General features: G+C 34.1%; 1 protein-coding gene across 3 annotated transcripts in view; it reads right to left on the reverse strand.

The window, feature by feature from the left end:
* Positions 1-7,500, reverse strand: part of slc35a2 (solute carrier family 35 member 2) — a 32,360-nt gene that overhangs the window by 21,674 nt on the left and 3,186 nt on the right. The window lies entirely within an intron of this gene.

Raw genomic sequence — 7,500 nt, forward strand, 5'->3', positions numbered from 1 at the left:
TTAACTATTGACATTATTTATATCACATTTAACTATTGACATTATACCGCTATATCACATTTAACTATTGACATTATATTATATCACATTTAACTATTGACATTATACCGCTTATATCACATTTAACTATTGACATTATACAAATTTAATATTCATTACATTTAACTATTTAACTATTACATTATACCGCTATATCACATTTAACTATTGACATTATACCGCTATAAACATTTAATTGACATTATACCGCTATATCACATTTAACTATTGACATTATACCTAAACTATTGACTATATCACATTTAACTATTGACATTATACCTCTATATCACATTTAACTATTGACATTATACCACTATATCACATTTAACTATTGACATTATACCACTATATCACATTTAACTATTGACATTATTTAACTATTGACATTATACCGCTATATCACATTTAACTATTGACATTATACCGCTATATCACATTTAACTATTGACATTATACCGCTATATCACATTTAACTATTGACATTATACCGCTATATCACATTTAACTATTGACATTATACCGCTATATCACATTTAACTATTGACATTATACCGCTATATCACATTTAACTATTGACATTATACCGCTATATCACATTTAACTATTGACATTATACCGCTATATCACATTTAACTATTGACATTATATATATCACATTTAACTATTGACATTATACCGCTATATCATTTAACTATTGACATTAACGCTATATCACATTTAACTATTGACATTATACCTCTATATCACATTTAACTATTGCTATATCATATTTAACTATTGACATTATACCGCTATATCATATTTAACTATTGACATTTATACCGCTATATATTTAACTATTGACATTATATTTCAATTTAACTATTGACATTATACCGCTATATCATATTTAACTATTGACATTATACCGCTATATCACATTTAACTATTGACATTATATATACATTTAACTATTGACATTATACTATATATATCACATTTAACTATTGACATTATACCGACTATATCACATTTAACTATTGACATTATACCGCTATATCACATTTAACTATTGACATTATACCGCTATATCACATTTAACTATTGACATTATACCGGTATACATTTAACTATTGACATTATACCGCTATATCACATTTAACTATTGACATTTATACCACATTTAACTATTGACATTATCGCTATATCACATTTAACTATTGACATTATACCTTAAATCATATTTATATCACATTTAACTATTGACATTATACCGCTATATCACATTTAATTTATTGACATTATACCGCTATATCACATTTAACTATTGACATTATACCGCTATATCACATTTAACTATTGACATTATACCGCTATATCACATTTAACTATTGACATTATACCGCTATATCACATTTAACTATTGACATTATACCGCTATATCACATTTAACTATTGACATTATACCGCTATATCACATTTAACTATTGACATTATACCGCTATATCACATTTAACTATTGACATTTTATACCATTATATCACATTTAACTATTGACATTATACCTCTATATCACATTTAACTATTGACATTATATCTTATATCACATTTAACTATTGACATTATACCGCTATATCACATTTAACTATTGACATTATACTATATCACATTTAACTATTGACATTATATATATCACATTTAACTATTGACATTATACCTCTATATCACATTTAACTATTGACATTATACCGCTATATCACATTTAACTATTGACATTATACCGCTATATCACATTTAACTATTGACATTTACCGCTATATCACATTTAACTATTGACATTATACCACTATATCACATTTAACTATTGACATATATCACATTTAACTATTGACATTATACCGCTATATCACATTTAACTATTGACATTATACCGCTATATCACATTTAACTATTGACATTATACCACTATATCACATTTAACTATTGACATTATACCGCTATATCACATTTAACTATTGACATTATACCGCTTATCACATTTAACTATTGACATTATACCGCTATATCACATTTAACTATTGACATTATACCGCTATATCACATTTAACTATTGACATTATACCGCTATATCACATTTAACTATTGACATTATATATATCACATTTAACTATTGACATTTATCACATTTATATCACATTTAACTATTGACATTATACCATTATATATCACATTTAACTATTGACATTATATTCTATATCACATTTAACTATTGACATTATACCGCTATATCACATTTAACTATTGACATTATACCGCTATATCACATTTAACTATTGACATTATACCGCTATATCACATTTAACTATTGACATTATACCGCTATATCACATTTAACTATTGACATTATACTATATCACATTTAACTATTGACATTATACCGCTATATCACATTTAACTATTGACATTATACCGCTATATCATATTTAACTATTGACATTATACCGCTATATCACATTTAACTATTGACATTATACCGCTATATCACATTTAACTATTGACATTATACCGCTATATCACATTTAACTATTGACATTATATTGTACATTATATCATATTTAACTATTGACATTATACCGCTTATATCACATTTAACTATTATTATGCTTATATCACATTTAACTATTGACATTATACCGCTATATCACATTTAACTATTGACATTATACCGCTATATCACATTTAACTATTGACATTATACCGCTATATCACATTTAACTATTGACATTATACCGCTAAACTATTGACATTATACCGCTATATCACATTTAACTATTGACATTATACCTCTATATCACATTTAACTATTGACATTATACCGCTATATCACATTTAACTATTGACATTATACCGCTATATCACATTTAACTATTGACATTATACATTTAACTATTGACATTATACCGCTATATATATTTCTATTGACATTTAACTATTGACATTATACCGCTATATCACATTTAACTATTGACATTATACCTCTATATCACATTTAACTATTGACATTATATTATATCACATTTAACTATTGACATTATACCTCTATATCACATTTAACTATTGACATTATACCGCTATATCACATTTAACTATTGACATTATACTATATCACATTTAATATCACATTATAATTTTATTGACATTATACCACTATATCACATTTAACTATTGACATTATACCTCTATATCACATTTAACTATTGACATTACATCACATTTAACTATTGACATTATGACATCACATTTATGACATTATACTCTATATCACATTTAACTATTGACATTGACATTATCACATTTAACTATTGACATTATACCGCTTTTATCACATTTAACTATTGACCACTATATCACATTTAACTATTGACATTATACCGCTATATCACATTTAACTATTGACATTATACCACTATATCACATTTAACTATTGACATTATACCACTATATCACATTTAACTATTGACATTATACCGCTATATCACATTTAACCGACGTCTCTGTGAGATTGGGAATGATTGAGATTTCTCTCTCACAGCTACCAGAAGACTTCACACTTTCAGACACGTTGCTCACGTCACATCTACGTCTTCAAGCTCAGTTGGAGGCTGCTCAGTAACACTCAGCCAGCACCGGGAAAGAGACTTCTGATATCCTCCACTGGTCTCAGACCAGAGACACGGGGTCTGCTGGTCCATTTATTTTACAGTCTATGGCGACAAGCGATGAGCTCGCCGCTGCCACGAGCAAAGCCGGGCCAAAATAGACCAGAAGTGTATTTTATGCAAATGATGAGCGATACGGCAAAGCGACAGCCAATCGGAGTGAAGGCAGCGTGACGTATGCACGTTGGTTCCTCGAGTCAAAGAAAATCATTCAAGATGGCGGGAAGGCTTCAGGACATCGTATTTCTGTACATATCTGATATGTTTGGCATTTTATCTCCTATATTTTGTTACCCCTATCGAGAAATAAATACTTTTAAGTCCCAAAACATTGTTCTTGTGACTTGACAATACCTCTGAAGTGACTTGTAAGACCTCTTGCAAATACTTGGCATGCTATAGCACGCCCTGGTAGCGATATTTTCTTTTCCCACTATGGCCACGCCAAGACCCGCCCTTCAATAGCATTCACACACTACTATTGGCCAGGCGTCCACGCTTACATGTTCAGGTCCAATCCCCTAATCCTAACCTTAGCCACTCGAGGCAGGGCTTGACATTAACTTTTTGAGGCATTTACGTTTGACTTGTCCATGCACAAAAGTCACTTGTCCAGGTAAAGAGTCATCATTTATATAAAAAAAAAAAAAATTGTTTTGCTAATGCATGTATATAATATAATAATGCAAACCGTTGAAAGCATCCCAACACTATCAGCATTAATAAAATTCAGTTGAAACAGTAGAAACAAACGAGTCCCAACAATAGATTTCCCCTTCAACAAGAAAAAAGGATCTCCAGACTCCATAGTAATATGTTGCACGCCGGTGTGCAGAAGTTAATATATTGAGATTCTAAGTCAGTATTTTAAAATTGGTCATTATTTTCAGATTCCTAGTCAATATTCTAAGTTACTTAGTCAATATATTGAGATACTAAGTTGATACTTTGAGATGTTGAGTCAATTTATTGAGATTGTAAGTCAATATTTTAAATGTTCTCATTGGTTTGAGATTCTTAGTCAATATTCTGAGTTACTAAGTCAGTATATTGAGATACTAAGTCAATATTTTGACAATACGTAGTGGTGACTTAAACTTGAACTTATACTATATCTAAAATAATTTTGTAGACCTAACAATGGATTTTGCCACTAAATGTTGGTGTTAACTATTTTTTTTTTATTTTATTTTTTTTATACAATTTCACTAATTTCTACCCAGCAGAGGCCGATTTAGAGATCCTTTAAAAGCTGTAGCTACTTTACAGTTGATTATTACCCGATATTTAATCCGCATGTTATTTATTTGTTGTTTCAAAAAAGAAGCACAAAAAAACGACATTGAACGGCAAAAATGACCACTGGATTGGAAAAGGGTATTTTACAACAACTTTTAATGCAGCACGAGTATGGCGAGGCCGATTTCAAGTGAACGCAACATCTGTGTTTTTCCGACAACAGCAACTACAACGTCATACGTTCCTCTCCAGTGAAATACAGACAGACACACTTTTACACCGTTTAGCTGTCAGCATTTTAACCGTGTTTACTCAAGCTGCTAGTTAACGGTAGGCTAACGTTACCTGCTGCCAAGTGTAGTGTTTACTAGCGTGACATGCGGCGATGTTTAGGTTCCCTCGTCCGTTTTCGGAGCATCAGAGAGAAGCGCAGGCATTTCAGTGGCACCAAAATCTGCGTTGCAATTCGGTCCGGTAGATAACGGTCGTTGCCGTATTAGCACCGGGTCTCTCGTTTTCTGTCAACGATGTGGCGAGGAGGTAACGTTAAGGCGGAGTTAGCAAGCTAACGTTAGCTAACTAACACCGGCAGGTTCGCCGTGCTTTCATGCTGCATCGCTTACAGAGAACGAGCTGAACAGCGGGCTGGGTCTAACGTTAGCGGGCTGGGTCTAACGTTAGCGGGCTGGGTCTAACGTTAGCGGGCTGCTGACCGACTACCGCTGGGTCCGCTGCCCGGGATTGCGGGCGGAAAAAATGTATCGTTTCAAATCGGTAACATAGACGTAATGAGTGGCACATAACGTGAACTAACATGGTATTTTATTTTGTTTGAGTTTTAACTTGTCCAGTGGGGCAAGTAAATTTCTCTTCCACTTGCCCTACAAAAAATCCACTTGTCCTGGACAAGTGGACAAGCCTAAATGTCGAGCCCTGCGAGGAGATATGTATGTATGTATGTATGTATGTATGTATGTATGTATGTATGTATGTATGTATGTATGTATGTATGTATGTATGTATGTATGTATGTATGTATGTATGTAGATAGATAGATAGATAGATAGATAGATAGATAGATAGATAGATAGATAGATAGATAGATAGATAGATAGATAGATAGATAGATAGATAGATAGATAGATAGATAGATAGATAGATAGATAGATAGATAGAGAAACACAAGGCATTGTGAGGTCTAAGATAACGTTACGTACCGATTAATGTTAGTACAACATCACAGAGCTGACGTTACGTAGCGAGTAACGTTAGTACAACATCACAGATCTGACGTTACGTAGCGAGTAACGTTAGTACAACGTAACAGAGCTGACGTTACGTAGCGAGTAACGTTAGTACAACATCACAGATCTGACGTTACGTAGCGAGTAACGTTAGTACAACATCACAGATCTGACGTTACGTAGCGAGTAACGTTAGTACAACATCACAAATCTGACGTTACGTAGCGAGTAACATTAGTACAACATAACAGAGCTGACGTTACGTAGCGAGTAACGTTAGTACAACGTAACAGAGCTGACGTTACGTAGCGAGTAACGTTAGTACAAGCGTCACAGATCTGGCGTTACGTGGCGGTAACGTTAGTACAGCGTAACAGAGCTGGCGTTACGTGGCGGCAAGCGTTAGTACAACATCACAGAGTTGGCGTTGCGTGGCGAGTAGCGTTAGTACAACGTAACAGAGCTGGCGTTAGTGGCGGTAGCGTTAGTACAACATAACAGAGCTGGCGTTGCGTGGCGGTAGCGTTAGTACAACGTAACAGAGCTGGCGTTGCGTGGCGGTAGCGTTAGTACAGCGTAACAGAGCTGGCGTTAGTGGCGAGTAGCGTTAGTACAACATAACAGAGCTGGCGTTACATGGCGGTAGCGTTAGTACAACATCACAGATCTGGCGTTACGTGGCGGTAGCGTTAGTAAACAAAACAGAGCTGGCGTTGCGTGGCGAGTAACGTTAGTACAGCGTAACAGAGCTGGCGTTACGTGGCGGTAGCGTTAGTACAACATCACAGATCTGACGTTACGTAGCGAGTAACGTTAGTACAACGTAACAGAGCTGACGTTACGTAGCGAGTAACGTTAGTACAACATCACAGAGTTGACGTTACGTAGCTAGTAACGTTAGTACAACATCACAGAGCTGACGTTACGTAGCGAGTAACGTTAGTACAACATCACAGAGTTGACGTTACGTAGCGAGTAACATTAGTACAACGTAACAGAGCTGACGTTACGTAGCAAGTAACGTTAGTACAACATAAAAAAGCTGACGTTACATAGCGAGTAACGTTAGTAAAACATAACAGAGCTGACGTTACGTAGCGAGTAACGTTAGTACAACATAACAGAGCTGACGTTACGTAGCGAGTAACGTTAGTACACGGGGGAGTTACAGGCTGCAGCTGGAAATCTTCAGGAGGACGGTAAATAGTTTTAACATGACTTTAAAATCGCCATCCACTGAGCCAAAATGCTAATGTCATCAATAGTCAGCTCGTTCT

Source organism: Perca flavescens, chromosome 7, assembly GCF_004354835.1.
Source record: "Perca flavescens isolate YP-PL-M2 chromosome 7, PFLA_1.0, whole genome shotgun sequence".
Classification (NCBI taxonomy): domain Eukaryota; kingdom Metazoa; phylum Chordata; class Actinopteri; order Perciformes; family Percidae; genus Perca; species Perca flavescens.